Source organism: Bos grunniens, chromosome 29 (assembly GCF_055505025.1).
Source record: "Bos grunniens cultivar Pamir isolate PY7600 chromosome 29, Bosgru_T2T1.0, whole genome shotgun sequence".
Taxonomy (NCBI): Eukaryota; Metazoa; Chordata; class Mammalia; order Artiodactyla; family Bovidae; genus Bos; species Bos grunniens.
In genome coordinates, this window is record NC_141193.1 from 13153563 (window position 1) to 13172055 (window position 18493).

Sequence of the window (18493 nt, forward strand, 5' to 3'; positions counted from 1 at the left end):
TTTCCCCCTTCCGGCTCTGGCTGCCCTCGCTCCCCTATCCCTGGCAGACAATGGGCTGGTCCACAGCCAGCTACCTCTGCTCACTCCTTTGTTCTGTGATCAGGCTTGGCAGTGTCTCAGTTTAAGTCTTCTCACCGGGGTAGTTATTCCAGGGTCTGGTTTGCTATCTCAAGTTAGTTCCCTCAGATTGCACTCAGGGCATTCAGGCCCGGTACTTACTCTAAGCAATGCAGCCCACACCTCCTTGCCCAGCCCCCACTTGTTAGTGGCAGATGCAGGTGTCTGTGCTGCTTCTCCACTGGGAGTTACCGTTGGGCATGTAATCTGTGGGTTTAAATTATTTATTTATTTTTCCTCCCAGTTATGTTGCCCTCTGAGGTTCCAAGGCTTTCCACAGACTCACCAGTGAGAGTGTTTCCTGGTGTTTGGAAGCTTCTCTCTTTTTTAAAACTCCCTTCTTGGGATGGATCTCCATCCCTATCTCTTTTGTTGCTCTTTTTATCTTTTACATTTTTTCCTACCTCCTTTTGAAGACAATGGGCTGCTTTTCTGGCTGCCTGATGTCCTCTGCCTGCATTTAGAAGTTGTTTTGTGGAATTTACTCAGTGTTCAAAAGTTCTTTTGATGAATTTGTTGGAGAGAAAGTGGTCTCCCTGTCCTATTCCTCTGCCATCTTAGGACTGACCCTGAAATTACTCATAATTCCCATGAGATCAATAGGGCCCTGAAGACAGTATTGCCTTGCTAGTGGGGAATAGTAAACCTGGTCTAAAGGTGGTTTCATCTCAGCGTAAAAAACTTTAAAAAATGCGTAAAAAAATGCAATTGTTTCCAAGAAATTAACTGTTTGCAAAGAGTGAAAGGAATCATTTATAAAGATTAAAAAATATCCAGCATCCAAAGGTAAACTGATCACATCCACAATCATTTATAAAGATGCGTAAAAAACTTTAAAAAAGCATTAAAAAATGCAATTGTTTCCAAGAAATTAACTGTTTGCAAAGAGTGAAAGGAATCATTTATAAAGATTAAAAAATATCCAGTATCCAAAGGTAAACTGATCACATCCACAATCCAATTTAAAATTTCCATATAAATTTTATTTGTAAATACAAGACAAATAAGTATTTGTCCTAGTTTCATCTCAATATTGTAAGGTAATTATCCTCTGATTAAGATAAATAAATAAATTTAAAAAGAAACAAAATCCAGATATGTAAAGAAGCAAGAAAATATCCATAATGAGGGAAAATTCAGTTAGTAAAAACACAAGTAAAATATATATTACATAATTAGCAGGGAAGGACATTAAAATGCTTACTACATCAATAATCCTTATATTCATGAAGTTGAAAAATATTGAATATGTTAAATAGAGACATGTAAAATAGAAATGCAAAGACTGTGGGAAAAAATTAATTGTGCATCAGAGAGCTTTGAAGTAACTTTAAGAGTGCTTAAATATGTAAGTGGAATCCCACAGGAAGTGAAAGACAGGAGAATAGAGCAAAGAACGTCATAATTACTGGCTGAAAAATTTCCGGGTATGACGAAATCTTTAAAGCCATTAACACAGAAGCTCAATTAACTCAAGGACAAGAAATATGAGAACTCTACAAAGGCACATCATAATTCATGGTTTAAGACAATAAACGAAAGAAATGTAACCAGAAGGAAAAACAGTCACAGGAGAATGAAAAATGGGGATGATAGCAGATTAGGCAAATGAAACAATGTTAGCCACGGGACACTGGCACCACATCTTAAATGCTGAGAGAAATATAATTGACTCAGAATTCTATACCCAAGAAAAATACATATCAAAAACAAGATAAAATACTTTCTCATACAGACAACAACCACAATATTGTATCACCACCAACAGACGAATGTAATAAATGTTTTTTAAAAGGGCTCAATTCAGAAGGAATTTAAAACGAAGTGAAAATCTGGATCTACAGGGGGAATGAACAGTACCCAAAATGATAAACATGTAATATGTATTAAAAGGTAAATATAATGACTTTCTTGGTGGTCTAGTGGTTAAGGATCTGCTTTGCAAAGCAAAGCATTTGCAAATGGCAAAGGTTTGTTCCTTTGCCAGAGAACTAAGATCCCACATGCCACTGAGCAACTAGGCCTGCATGTCTCAAATAGAGTTTACATGCTGCAAGTACTGAGCCTTCCCTCCTCAAATAGAGAGTCCCTACCAGAAGGGAGATCCTGCATGCCACACTAAAACCCAGTACAGACAGAGAAATGATAAATGAATAAATAATTTAATAATTATCATAATTAATAACGATGGACTGGCAAGTTAAAGATGCATACCATGGATCTTAAAACTACTTAAAAAACAGTTACAGTTAATAAAGTGACAAAGGATATAAAAGGGAATCTGAAAACCTACTCAGTCACAAAGAAGTCAGGGATAAAAAGAGACATGGAAAGAAAGAACATGGGACAAACTGAAGATAAAGACCAAGATGATAGAATTAAACACAACTAGAGTTAACCCCTAAGATGTGAATCCAGACTGAAGATATAACCCAGGGCCCAGATGACAGCAGATCCCCATACACTGCACTGTGCAGCCAAAACAGAGTCTGCCAGGCCCCAGGGCCCCATGTGCCTGGGCACAGAACAGCACTAAATGTTTATATGGAAGAGTAAATTAGAAGACTTCAGTGATACAAAGTACATCCTCTGTTTATAAATAATGCCATTAGAAACCAATGATCACTGGACAGATGAAGAATGTGCTAGAATAGTGCAGACCTTCCCTCTTTTACAACTCTAATTCTTCTCAGGAGGGAGCAGATAAATTGACAGGACTTACATCTCTTCAATACTAGACACACTTGACGTACATAGAAAATACTAGACATTCATGTTTGATTTTCACGGTTCAGTCTCCTCTCTCTTCTCCTCTCTTTCTCATCCTGGGCAACAGGGACTGCATCTCTAAACCACAGCCCAGTCACTACACACAAATCCGGATGATATTTGCCGAGTCTTTCACATAAACCAGTGAAAGCTTGTTTCCTGTTATTTCACACTCTTGGCTCTTTTCAACCAACCATGTTTCTTGTCCTAACTCCTGGGATCCTGGTCCTCTGTCACTTGCAGCCGTGTTCCCATACACCAGGCCTCAAGCTCACCCAAAGATTCCTTAAAAAACTGGAAATAAAACTGCCTTATGATCCAGCAATCCCACTGCTGGGCATACACTGAGGAAACCAGAAGGGAAAGAGACACGTGTACCCCAATGTTCATCGCAGCACTGTTTATAATAGCCAAGACATGGAAGCAACCTAGATGTCCATCAGCAGATGAATGGATAAGAAAGCTATGGTACATATGCACAATGGAGTATTACTCCGCCATTAAAAAGAATACATTTGAATCAGTTCTAATGAGGTGGATGAAACTGGAGCCTATTACACAGAGTGAAGTAAGCCAGAAAGAAAAACACCAATACAGTATACTAATGCATATATATGGAATTTAGAAAGATGGTAACAATAACCCTGTGTATGAGACAGCAAAAGAGACACTGATGTATAGAACAGTCTTATGGTCTCTGTGGGAGAGGGAGAGGGTGGGAAGATTTGGGAGAATGACACTGAAACATGTATAATATCATGTATGAAACGAGTCGCCAGTCCAGGTTCAATGCACGATACTGGATGCTTGGGGCTGGTGCACTGGGACGACCCAGAGGGATGGTATGGGGAGGGAGGAGGGAGGAGGGTTCAGGATGGGGAACACATGTATACCTGTGGCAGATTCATTTCGATATTTGGCAAAACTAATACAATATTGTAAAGTTTAAAAATAAAATAAAATTAAAGAAAGAAATTCCTATTCAGAGTGGCCATAATACACGCAAAAAGGGAAAGGACAGGCAGCTTCTTACTCTCCTCTCTTGTTCCTTCACTACATACATTCACTGAAAACCTGTGTAGCAAGTTTGTTACATACAAACGTTCAAGTTGAAAACTTTCAAACATGTAAAAGTGCATTTGCATGTGCAATCATATCAGTTAGTTTACAGATCTGACACACATTGTAGTGGGCACATCCAAGACAAATTGGTGTGCATTTGTGTACTTTACTGTACAGAACTGTATGGAATACAATAGTGCAGGACTTTATTTCAAGCCTACGCTGTCTGAAAGGAAGCATAAATGCAGTGGTAATGTAGATGGTACTACTATTCTATTTTTAAAGGTGTGCTTAGTTGCTCAGCTGTGTCTGAATTTTCAATATATTTACTGCAGTCCCCCAGGCTCCTCTTGCCATGAGGATTCTCCAGACAAGAATACTGGAGTGGGTTGCCATGCCCTATCCAAGTACTTCAAGATTAAAAACGTTTTCTTTAATGTGTTTGTTTTTTATGTATTATTTGTCTGAAAAGTATCATAAAGCTATTAAACTAAGCTATTAAACTATATATTAAAGTAATATATAGCCAATTGTCTTAGTTGGCTACCTATGGAACTTTGCTGGATTTATGAAGAAATTGGGATTTTTGAACCCCCCTTTTCCAATGTATCCTGATCATATATAGGGGACTTACTGTTCTGCTAAGACCTGTGGATCCAAAAGTGAACGCATCCCCTCTAGGTCCAAGGAAGTCACATTCTTGGTTGGGATTTTAAAGGAAACGTGAGATCTCCATAATTTTAGCCATTTCAGTCTTTTCAAAAGACCTTGATCAGGACACCCAAATACTAAAGTAGAAATACTCATTGCGTTTCTACCCACTTTTAGAAAGTGTTGCTAAGTTCTCAATACTGAATCTTGTAATGCTGGTGGACAATTGAAGTGATGTGAACAGAAATAAGGAAGGTGAGACAGGTAGGTCAGGATGTGAGGTAACAAAGACAAGATATTTAGAAGCTGAAGAACTGAGAGAGATTTGGGACCTGAGTTGGAAAAGCAGTTTTCAAAACTAATTGGGTCATATGGTATGTGTAATCCTCACTTCACTCCTTAGAAGATTTCTACTGACCAGTCTGCCTCTTTTTCTGGATCACATTTCAGATCCATCTAGCTGTTTCTCATTGCTGATGCTTTCTCCAAGCTCCCACACTGTGGTCAGCAGTTCAGATTATTCCATTTATTTTTGTCGTTGTTATTTAAGGCAGGTGCAGCAGGCTACCTACAAAATGATCTATTCTCTGCTTCTCTTTCAAAACTGAAAATAGTTTGTTATATATCCATGAGCCCAGTAACTACAGGACTGCACTTCCTATGCACCCGTGTTCTTAGTCATGACTGGTGACTTAGAGATGCAAGCAGATCTGTAAGAGGGATTTCTTAGAAGACTGCATTCAAGGAGCTTATTTAGCTGAGAGATGGGACTCTCCCCTTCCCTACTTTCTTCCAAACTGTTGTCTGGATTTTAGTTGTGATGGATGGAACTTCTGCAGTTGTACTGAACAATCATGTAACCTTGGAGATGGATACCACCCAAGCTCTGGCTGGAGACCTCCAGGTTTGTTTCAGTGGGAGAGAAAAATCATGTTTATCTTGCTAAAATTATAGTTGTTTTAGTTTTTTTGCAATGTACACCCAAACATAATCCTGATACTCAGAGATCTGATCAGTCGCTCATTCGTGTCTGACTCTGCGACCCCATGAATTGCAGGATGCCAGGCCTCCCTGTCCATCACCAACTCCTGGAATTCACTCAGACTCACGTCCATCGAGTCAGTGACGCCATCCAGCCATCTCATCCTCTGTCGTCCCCTTCTCCTCTTGCTGCCAATCCCTTCCAGCATCAGAGTCTTTTCCAATGAGTCAACTCTTCACATGAGGTGGCCAAAGTACTGGAGTTTCAGCTTTAGCATCATTCCATCCAAAGAAATCCCAGGGCTGATCTCCTTCAGAATGGACTGGTTGTATCTCCTTGCAGTCCAAGGGACTCTCAATAGTCTTCTCCAACACCACAGTTCAAAAGCATCAATTCTTTGGCACTCAGCTTTCTTCACAGTCCAACTCTCACATCCATACATGACCATTAGAAAAACCATAGCCTTGACTAGATGAACCTTTGTTGGCAAAGTAATGTCTCTGTTTTTGAATATGCTATCTAGGTTGGTCATAACTTTCCTTCCAAGGAGTAAGCGTCTTTTAATTTCATGGCTGCAGTCACCATCTGCAGTGATTTTGGAGCTCCCCAAAATAAAGTCTGACACTGTTTCCACGGTTTCTCCATCTATTTCCCATGAAGTGATGGGACCGGATGCCATGATCTTCGTTTTCTGAATGTTGAGCTTTAAGCCAACTTTTTCACTCTCCACTTTAACTTTTGTCAAGAGGCTTTTTAGTTCCTCTTCACTTACTGCCATAAGGGTGGTGTCATCTGCATATCTGAGGTTATTGATATTTCTCCTGGCAATCTTGATTCCAGCTTGTGCTTCTTCCAGTCCAGCATTTCTCATGATGTACTCTGCATATAAGTTGAATAAGCAGGGTGACAGTATACAGCCTTGATGTACTCCTTTTCCTATTTGGAACCAGTCTGTTGTTCCATGTCCAGTTCTAACTGTTGCTTCCTGACCTGCATACAAATTTCTCAAGAGGCAAATCAGGTGGTCTGGTATTCCCATCTCTTTCAGAATTTTCCACAGTTTATTGTGATCCACACAGTCAAAGGCTTTGACATAGTCAATAAAGCAGAAATAGATGTTTCTCTGGAACTCTCTTGCTTTTTCCATGATCCAGCGGATGTTGGCAATTTGATCTCTGGTTCCTCTGACTTTTCTAAAACCAGCTTGAACATCAGGAAGTTCACAGTTCACATATTGCTGAAGCCTGGCTTGGAGAATTTTGAGCATTGCTTTATTAGTGTGTGAGGTGAGTGCAATTGTGCGGTAGTTTGAGCACTCTTTGGCATTGCCTTTCTTTGGGATTGGAATGAAAACTGACCTTTTCCAGTCCTGTGGCCACTGCTGAGTTTTCCAAATTTGCTAGCATATTGAATGCAGCACTTTCACAGCATCACCTTCCAGGATTTGGAATAGCTCAACTGGAATTCTATCACCTCCACTAGCTTTGTTCGTAGTGATGCTTTCTAAGGCCTACTTGACTTCACATTCCAGGATGTCTGGCTCTAGGTGACTGATCACACAATCGTGATTATCTGGGTCGTGAAGATCTTTTTTGTACAGCTCTTCTGTGTATTCTTGCCATCTCTTCTTAATATCTTCTGCTTCTGTTAGGTCCATACCATTTCTGTCCTTTATCAAGCCCATCTTTGCATGAAATGTTCCTTTGGTATCTCTGATTTTCTTGAAGAGATCTCTAGTCTTTCCCATTCTGTTGTTTTCCTCTCTTTGCATTGATCGCTGAGGAAGGCTTTCTTATCTCTTCTTGCTATTCTTTGGAACTCTGCATTCAGATGTTTATTTCTTTCCTTTTCTCCTTTGCTTTTCGCTTCTCTTCTTTTCACAGCTATTTGTAAGGCCTCCCCAGACAGACATTTTGCTTTTTTGCATTTCTTTTCCATGGGGATGGTCTTGATCCCTGTCTCCTGTACAATGTCACGAACCTCATTCCATAGTTCATCAGGCACTCTATCTATCAGATCTAGGCCCTTAAATCTATTTCTCACTTCCACTGTATAATCATAAGGGATTTGATTTAGGTCATACCTGAATGGTCTATTGGTTTTCCCTACTTTCTTCAATTTCAATCTGAATTTAGCAATAAGGAGTTCATGGTCTGAGCCACAGTCAGCTCCTGGTCTTGTTTTTGCTGACTGTATAGAGCTTCTCCATCTTTGGCTGCAAAGAATATAATCAATCTGATTTCGGTATTGACCATCTGGTGATGTCCATGTATAGAGTCTTCTCTTGTGTTGTTGGAAGAGGGTGTTTGTTATGACCAGTGTATTTTCTTGGCAAAACTCTATTAGTCTTTGCCCTGCTTCATTGCATATTCCAGGGCTTTAATGTGTTTAATATGATATACCCTTATTATTTTGTTGGGTTTGGTGAATATATTTATATATTACATTTCTCTAATTTTTTATTTTATAAATAGACTCATCAACCATTATACGTAAATTGTATAAATGCAAAATTATGATTATGAGTGTGCTTTCCTTTGGATTTTGAATTTTTATACTTTCTTATCTTCTTTCCAGTCTTGTTTTCTCCATATTTGTACAGCCTGGGCTATGTCCTCTTTTATAACCTCATCCATATCCATATCTGCAGGTGAAAACAGGCTGAAAGTTGTGTTGAGAGAACCAAAGAAGAACGAATTACAGGGACATGAATGAAGGGTGGTGCCCCTTGTTACTCATCATGAATATTCTGTAGTAGGATCACAGTCCCCTGCCCTTCTGTGTGCCCACCAACCCCAGGTTTGTCATGACCATGGAAGATACTTCACCCCGTGGAATTTGAGTAGAGGTGATATGTTACTTCCAAATGGAAGTATTATTTTCTGTCCCACTAGCTGGAATGCAAATATAACGACAGGAACTGGAGCAGCCAAGTTAGACCAGAGGTAAGTAGCACAGGTGGAAGATGTGACAAGAAAGAAGTGGGCCCTCATCTCTGTGGAGAGACCTGCACTAACATTATATGACAGAGTATTGAAACTGTATTTAAGAAAATGTTATTTAGGTTTTGATTACAGTCGTTGAACCTGTAACCTAACACTCATAATAGAATAACTGATCTTTGTGTTAGCCTTGTCTTGACATTAGGATCTGAATAAGACAATATCTACTGACGTATACTTTCAAGTGAGTCAAGTGATAGCCCTGCACTCTGGAAGCTGTGCTCTAGTGTGGGATTCAGAAACTCAAGCAAGAACAAAGCCACATGGCAGGAGAGCTTCAAGATCCTATAGGAACCCTTGGGAGGGGAACCTCAATCAGTCCTGATCTCAGGAGGTTGCTTGAAACAGGGATAATCCTCTATCAGTCTCCTGATAAATAGGCCATGGTGCCAAGTTTCATGTAAAAGTTATTTCTTTCCAATTTCTTCCAGAGAGCTTTCCCTTTTGATCCAGTGCTTAAAATGTGCGTTTGAGACCTGGCTTGGGAAGATTGCAAATGCCCCAGGGCAACTAAGCCAGTGGGCCACAGATACTGAGCCTGAGTGACCTAGAGCCTGTGATCTACATCAAGAGAAGCATAGGATTGAAAAGCCAGTGCACTGCAATTACAGAGTAGCCCCTGCTCGCTGAAAATACAGAAGTCCTGAGCAGCAATGAAGACCTGCTGCTGCTGCTAAGTCACTTCAGTTGTGTCTGACTCTGTGAGTCCCCTTAGACGGCAGCCCACCAGGCTTCCCCGTCCCTGGGATTCTCCAGGCAAGAACAGTGGAACGGGTTGCCATTTCCTTCTCCAATGCATGAAAGTGAAAATTGAAAGTGAAGTCACTCAGTCATGTCTGATCCTCAGCGACTCCATGCACTGCAGCCTTCCAGGCTCCTCCGTTCATGGGATTTTCCAGGCAAGAGTACTGGAGTAGGGTGCCATTGCCTTCTCCACAATGAAGACCTAGGGCTGGCAAAAAAAAAAAATATTAAAAATATTTAAAAAAAAAAAAAAAAAGATTCTTCCAGAGAAACCAGTGAGGTCTCAGAGGAAGTAGAACATGAAAAAGGATGAAACCAGTCTGGGTCTGATATCATGCAAGTAATGGAGAGGGAAGCTACAGCCTGTTATCACAGGGAAATTGGGATATAAGTTGTGCTTCAAACATGCCCCAATCCAAGGCTAGGGAGCTGAGATTTCACTCTCAGACAGGTGACTCCCTCTCTTCCTTCAGCTAACACCAAGCTGGTGTCTCCAAGCCCTTGTATTAGATCCTCCAAAGATAAATCAAAGGTGACACTAGAAGCAAAAGAAATCAAAGCTCAGGAAAATGCAACCTCAGATAATGTCTAGATTTCTGCACCCAGTCTACCATCTCCAGCATCATATCTGAAATCCTGCCAGTCTAAAGAACTCCATGGGTCTCTACACGTAAGCATTTTTTTAATTCAAGTTTTAATTCACATAGGAGTGTAGTTGATTTACAGCATTCTATTAATATTAGTTGTATGGGAAATTAATTTCCTTATACATACACATGTATCCATTGTTTATTAGATTATTTTCCCATACAGGATATTACAGACTATTGAGCAGAATTCCTATGCAATACAGGAGGTCTTTGTTGATTATCTATTAAATATAGTAGTATACATATATTAATCTCAAACTGGCAATTTATCCCTCTCCCACCTTTCCACATTGGTAACTATAATTATTGTTTTGATGGAGGGAAGTGTCTAGGCACTTTTTGGATCAGGGTCTGTGCTTGTGAGAGTGGAGTGGCCAGGGAAAGCAAGCCTGAGAGAGACTCATTTGAGATGATGCTAAATGTTGAGAAGGACCTGGATATGCAAAAAGCTGGGAGAAAAACTTTCTAGATGTGGGAAGTAGCCCCTGCTAAGGACCAATGTAACCAAGTTTAATGAATGGATAATGTTCTACTGCCAATCTTCCTTCCATGCCTGGAACTTGGCCTACAGGTCAACCATCATGACCTCATCCCATGCTTCAGTTGTGAGTTAGCAGCAAATGAGCCATGTCAGCCTTCCCAAGAAGGGAGAACCTGGGTTTATCACAAGACTGAATATGCTCTGGACTCAGGGTCTTGTCCACAAACTGGTTGTCACCAGGAGGATCAGGTGCCAGGGGCACCACCAATGCCTGTGACTATCTCCACGTACTTGTTCTCAGGAGTAGAAACATCAAGGAACCGACAGAGCAATGAAACAAGTAATGACTTGTTTCATCTTGCCCCGTGTGATTCCCACTGCCCTTTGACCACACTACTCTCTGCCCAAAATCTCTTTCCTCTTTTGCTTCTTCAAAGGTGGTTTGTGAATAACAACAGCACCTGACTCTGAAGCCTGGTGGCTGGAACTCAAATCACAGTCAGCTGGGACTCAGAGATGTCCAGCCTTGTCCTATGTTTCTGTCCTTTTTCTCCAACCAGATTCATAAAGCAAAAGTGAAAAGTAAAAGTGAAGTCGCTCAGTCGTGTCCGACTCTTTGAGACCCCATGGACTGTAGCCTACCAGGTTCCTCCATCCAAGGGATTTTCCAGGCAAGAATACTGGAGTGGGTTGCCATTTCCTTCTCCAGGAGATCTTCCTGACCCAGGGATTGAACCCGGGTCTCCTGCATTGTAGGCAGACGCCTTACCGTCTGAGCCACCAGGGAAGTCATGTAATAAAGCAAAGTCCCTACAAAATATAAGGGTGATTGTAATTCTCTTAAAGCCTTTGAATCTCCAAGGTCTATTTGGAGCATCAAAGTGGGAACACATCCCCTGCATCCAGGCTAGTCTCAGACCTTGACGTCGCTCAGCCAGTGGTTCCCTGAGGAAACATAAGGCACATATCTAAGTTGCCAGAAGGCTGAGAAGAGAAAACTTCTCGCTGTGAATGCAGGTTCATGTTACCCAGTCAGCCAAGGGTCTGTCTTGTATGAAGGATGAGAGGGGGCTCAGGGGATCTCAGTTGGGAGTGAGTCAGTCACCACCTGCACGATGGCCTCCTAGGGTCGCTAACAGCTGGGTTCTCCCACTGTGCTTGGAACCCAGAAGAAACAGCCCTGAATATTGCTTTCCTGCTGCTACATGGAGGCAGGCCTGCTGATAAATGGGAACCAGACTTGAGGGGCAACGGGGAAGAGATTTCCACTCTGATCTTGCAGATATCTAAGAGCTACCCAGCAGTGAATGCAATGGAGTTTTCTCCCATCTTTCCCTTCCTGGAAGTCTCCTAGCCTCGGAACCAGAGTTCCTGGGTCCCAAGTCTTCACTAACTTACCTGCAGCTAAGGTAAGTCATACAGCCTAGGGTTCAGTTTCCCATTTTTTGGATGAGGGAAACTGGACATGCACCAGAACACTTATCCCAGACTGAGGCTCAATGCCAATCAGTGGACAAGTGGCTCAGAGGTGGGTGTTGCTGAGGATGATGAGGTTGCCTCTGGTGGGCAGGGGGCTGTAACTGTCCGGTGATGTTCATGGGTCCTGGATCAGGACTGAGAGTGGTAGACCACTTGGCACACAGCTGCTGTGCCATGGAGGACTTTAGAGGCCTTGTCCACTAGAACTCACCATCATTTGGGTTCTGTGGGATGAGATCAGGTAGTTATAAGTCAGAAGTTACCAATGGAGATGCTTGTATATTCCTCAGCAGAAACCCGAATTAGGCGGATGAATCATCTCTCTAAAAAAACTCTGGGAACTAGATATGCCACAACACTTAAATAAATTTTGTAGTATTTTAAATACTATTTAAAGTAAGTCATCTTTTGGATGACCTGCCATTTGCTCTCTGGCTTGGGATGATACCCACAGTTAGAGTGGAATCAAAGGGCCTCTGGGGGAAGCTGTCCCTCTCCCTGTGACTCATCAGCAGTGAGTACAGCTCTCTCCCCTCCACATCTGGAGCAGGAATTCCAGCAGGAAGGAAGTGGCCTCCAAGTTTAACCGGAAGGCTCAAGAAGGTCTGACCCTCGGTAGGCACTATTCTTTTCCCAGTGTTTCTTCTTTCCCTCCTGGGTCCTGTGCAAGCTGCCCACCTCCTGGTTACTGGGTTCTGAATTCCTCTGCCCTTCACTTGTAGATATCTAGGCAGTCCCACTTGTGGCTCCCTCCCTACCCAGGCCCAATCCCTCATCTGCAGATGGCACTAAAGAAGGGAAAAACGAGATGGGCCTTCCCAGTTCATTCTTTCTAAAAATATCTGCATTCTTTCTGCTTCCAGACCCTGTCCTGAGTCATTAACATGTCTAGCTAGATGACTCAGCTTAGGAGAGGAATGGAGACGCAGATTAGGAATGGGTATGCTAAGGGTTTCACATGTGGGGGACAGTTTTCAGATGACAAGAGATGAGTTGGAGTAAGGAGCATGTGATCCTCCAACCACTCATTCATTTGGGACCTTCCTGAATCTATTATCTTGGGCTCCTCAGGGTATCACTAAGACAGAAACTTCAAAATGGACTTTCCATAAACTTCTTACTGCAAAACTATTTCAAACACAACAAATATAAGAAAGAAGAGTGTCGTGAACCCTATATTTCATCATTCGGCATCAATAACTACAAAACTAACCTCTTAGTCCCACAGGTTGTCATAGACTGGAGACTATCCAACATCAAGGTGGTGGCCAATTGAGTTCCCAGGGAAGACATTCTTGACTTGCATCCGTCTTTCTCTTCTTGCTATGTTCTCACATGTGGTGGTTGAAGGAAAGGAAGGAGAAGGAGAATAAGAGAGAAAAGTGGGAGAGGCTAATCCCATCATGAGGGACCACCATCAAAATCACATTTCAACCTGGGTATCTCTTAAATTCCCTACTTCCTAATATCATCACATTGGGAGTCAGGGGTGGGCACAATTCAGTCCATAGCAGCTATGCATAGCTATCTGTTTTTACATCAAGACAGACCATCATTTCATTCTCTCTTTTAATGCTTATTCATTTTCCCTGAAGTATTTTAGGGACAAGATGAACATTTAACCAAATGTACATAATGAGTATTTTTGGTAGAATGATAGGATATGAAAAAAATGATTTGTTGTTTCCCATAAAATGATCATTTTATATCCAGTCCATGTGCAAATTTCCCTGATTCTCAAACAGCAGATGTCTTTTCACAGTTTATTGAAAGAATGTAGTCATATGTTACACTTGGTTGTTCTCTTTTAAGACAAAATAATTATTTCTTTCCCAATTTTAATGCCATTTAGTGTTCAGAAACAGGGAGGAAACAGAGTGGTTTGTCTTACAGAATGTCCCACTACTGGTTTTAGAGCAGGAGTCCACAATACCAGCACAGTGGGTCAGGACCAGTACCAGTCCTTGGTCTATTAGGAACCAGACCTCCAAAGAAGGAGGTGAGCTGCAGGTCAGTGAGTAAGGCTTCATCTGTGTTATAGCTGCCCCCTGTCACTCTCCCATCAACCCGAGAAGGGAGAATTTAGCTTGTTTTCCTACAACTGTTTGTATTTGCATAACCTATGCTTAATAGAAACAAAAATAGCTTAAATATTGATGATTATTTTCCTTTCTCAGTGCTCAGAATGGTGAGTTTGTGTCCTAGCAGTCTGTCACATTGACAAATTAGATGTTTCCTATTAACATTTGGACACATTCAGACAGCTTAATGTTAAATATTAAAAAACTAAGATCATGGGATCCAGCCCCATCCTTCATGGAAAATAGAAGGAGAAAATGTGGAAGCAGTGACAGATTTCTTCATCTTAGCTTCTAAAAACCACTGTGGATGGTGCCTGCAGCCATGAAACCAGAAGACATTAGCTTCTTGGCAAGAAACCTATGAGAAACATAAACAGTGTATTGAGAAGGAGAAACATCATTCTGCCCAACAAACTGGTAGATGTTTGGCCTTTTCATTTGGATTCCTAAACATTCTGTCCAGTCCCCACTGGTCTTTGAAGTCCCTCCATTTTCTGGTCCTTCACAATTCCCAAGATTATTTTGTGCATTTCTTTACCCAGTCCTGAAATCAGCCATCTCTTTAAGATGGTCTGATGGGAAATGTATTTAGAAGCTACATGTTAGACCTCAGAATAGTAACGGTCATCAAGTTCTCACTGCTTCTAGGCTTTACAGTGGTCGGAGGAGGAAGTACACATTTTCTTAAAAATTAAAATAAAAAGGAATATAATTATTTGGTACAAACTTAGGCTTTCAGTTCAAGATTTAAGACAGCAGGGTTTGAATTAAACTTGTATATGTTATGTGTGAACCTCTTTTTCTAGCCACTGAAAGGCTTACTTCAAAACATTAGTTTTAATTATTGTCTTGCTTTTACCTGTTAATATACATACGATTCTGTCACAATAACAGAAACAATATGAGGAACAATAAGTTGCTGAATTATTGCTCGCCTCAGCTATTATGGTGGTGCAGATGCATGGCGGCTGCAATGGCAGCCCAGAAGCGTGGCGGAAAGGAACTACCCCACGTCCAAATCAGGGGCAGCAGCCGAGAGGAGCTACCCTACTTCCAAGGTAAGGAGCAGCAGCTGCGCTTTGCTGGAGAAGCCCACGTCCAGGGTAAGAGAAACCCGAGGAAGACAGTACGCACTGAGAGAGGCCATCAGAGGGCAGTCAGACTGAAACCACATTCACAGACAACTAGCCTATCTGTCACACGGACCACAGCCTTGTCTAACTCAATGAAACTAAACCATGCTGTGTGGGGTCACCCTAGATGGACGGGTCATGGTGGAGAGGTCTGACAGAATGTGGTCCACTGGAGAAGGGAATAGCAAACCACTTCAGTATTCTTGCCTTGAGAACCCCATGAACAGTATGGTAAGGCAAAAAGATAGGACACTGAAAGATGAACTTCCCAGGTCGGTAGGTGCCCAATATGTAACTGGAGATCAGTGGAGAAATAACTCCAGAAAGAATGAAGGGATGATGCCAAAGCATAACAACACCCAGTTGTGGGTGGGATTGGTGATAGAAGCAAGATTTGATGCCATAGAGAGCAATATTGCATAGGAACCTGGATTGTTAGGTCAGAATCAAGGCAAATTGAAAGTGTTCAAACAGGAGATGACAAGAGTGAACATAGACATTCTAGGAATCAGCGAACTAAGATGGACTGGAATGGGTGAATTTAACTCAGACGACCATTATATCTACCACTGTGGGCAGGAATCCCTTAGAATAAATGGAGTAGACATCACAGTCAACAAAAGAGTCTGAAATGCAGTACTTGGATGCAATCCCAAAAATGACAGTATGATCTCTATTCGTTTCCAAGGCAAACCATTCAATACCACGGTAATCCAAGTCTATGCCCCTATCAGTAAGGCTGAAGAAGCTGAAGTTGAACAGTTCTATGAAAACCTACAAGACCTTCTAGAACTAATACGCAAAAGAGATGTCATTTTCATTGTAGGGGACCAGAATGCAAAAGTAGGAGTCAAGAAACACCAGGAGTAACACACAAATTTGGCCTTGGAGTACAGAATGAAGCAGGGCAAAGGCATTCTGCCAAGGGAACGTACTGGTCATAGGAAACACCCTCTTCCAACAACACAAGAGAAAAGTCTACACATGGACATCACCAGATGGTTGGCACCAAAATCAGATTGATCATATTCTTTGCAGCCAAAGACGGAAAAGCTCTATACAGTCAGCAAAAACAAGACTGGGAGCTGACGGTGGCTCAGATCATGAAATCCTTATTGCCAAGTTCAGACTGAAATTGAAAACAGTGGAGAAAAGCACTAGACCATTCTGGTATGACCTAAATCAAATCCCTTATGACTATACAGTGGAAGTGAGAAATAGATTTAAGGGACTAGATCTAATATACAGAGTGCCTGATGAACGATGGACAGAGGTTCATGACATTGTACAGGAGACAGGAATCAAGACCATCCCCCAAGAAAAAGAAATGCAAAAAAGCCAAATGGCTGTCTAAGGAGGCCTTACAGATAGCTGTGAAAAGAAGGGAAGCAAAAAGCAAAGGAGAAAAGTAAAGATATACCCATTTGAATGCAGAGTTCCAAAGAATAGTAAGGACAGATAAGAAAGCCTTCCCAGCGATAAACGCAAATGAGAGAGTCATTTCCTAGGCAAATTGATAAGGAGTCTAGGGGTCCCCAAGGAAAGAGGGGTCGGGAATTCTCAAGGAGGAAGAAAATACAAGCTTTTTTTTTCCTTCTCCACATTCCTTAGGATTATATAACAATAATGTATCCTGCCTGAGGACAGTCTCTGGATTAAACCTGGCTAATTCTGTTATCTTAAAATGTAAATTATGGGAGTAGACCTGGTCTTTACAAGGATTATATAACAATAATGTATCCTGCCTGAGGACAGTCTCTGGATTAAACCTTCTGGCTAATTCTATTATCTTAAAATGTAAATTATGAGAGTAGATCTGGTGAGGTCTTTACAACATCCAGACATTCTTTGGATTCATTGGAGAGTATATAACTTCATTGCTAACACTAGCAAGTCCGTACTTTTTCTGCCCCCTTCTGATGCCTGTCAGAAGCTTTCTCTGTCTCCTTTACACTTTAATAAAACTTTATTACACAAAAGCTCTGAGTGATCAAGCCTTGTCTCTGGCCCTGAACTGAATTCTTCTCCTCCGGGGGCCAAGAATCCCAGTATCTTCATGTGATTTAACAGCAACCTTTCACAAAGAAATAGAGGAAAACAATAGAATGGGAAATACTACAGATGTCTTCAAGAAAATCAGAGATACCAAAGGAACATTTCATGCAAAGATGAGCTCTATAAAGGACAGAAGTGGTATGGACCTAACAGAAGCAGAAGATATTAAGAAGAGATGGCAAGAATACACAGAAGAACTGTACAAAAAAGATCTTCACGGCCCAGATAATCACGATGGTGTGATCACTCACCTAGAGCCAGACATCCTGGAATGTGAAGTCAAATGGGCCTTAGGAAGCATCACTACGAACAAAGCTAGTGAAGGTGATGGAATTCCAGTTGAGCTATTTCAAATCCTGAAAGATGATGCTGTGAAAGTGCTGCACTCAATATGCCAGAAAATTTGGAAAACTCAGCAGTGGCCACAGGATGGACAAGGTCAGTTTCCATTGCAATCCCAAAGAAAGGCAGTGCCAAAGAATGCTCAAACTACCACACAATTGCACTCATCTCACACACTAGTAAAGTAATGCTTAAAATTCTCCAAGCCAGGCTTCAGCAATACATGAACCATGAACTTCCAGATGATCAACCTGGTTTTATAAAAGGCAGAAGAACCAGAGATCGTATTGCCAATATCTGATGGATTATCAAAAAAGCAAAAAATTCCAGAAAACACCTACTTCTGCTTTACTGACTATGCCAAAGCCTTTAACTCTGTGGATCACAATAAAATGTGGAAAATTCTTAAAGAGATGGGAACACCAGACCACCTGACTTGCCTCTTGAGAAACCTGTATGCAAGTCAGGAAGCAGCAGTTAGAACTGGACATGGAACAACAGACTTGTTTAAACAGGAAAGAAGTACATCAAGGCTGTATATTGTCACCCTGCTTATTTAACTAATATGCAGAGTACATCATGAAAACCCTGGACTGGAGGAAGCACAGGCTGAAATCAAGATTGCTGGGAGAAATATCAATAGCCTCAGATATGCAGATGACACCACCCTATTGCAGAAAGTGAAGAAGAATAAAGTACCCCTTGATGAAGGTGAAAAAGAAGAGTTAAAAGTTGGCTTAAAGCTCAACATTTAGAAAACTAAGATCATGGCATCCAGTGCCATCACTTCATGGCCAATAGATGGGGAAACAGTGGACACAGTGGTTGATTCATTTTTCTGGGCTCCAAAATCACTGCAGATGGTGATTGCAGCCATGAAATTAAAAGTCGCTTACACCTTGGAAGGAAAGTTGAGACCAATCTAGACAGCATATTGAAAAGCAG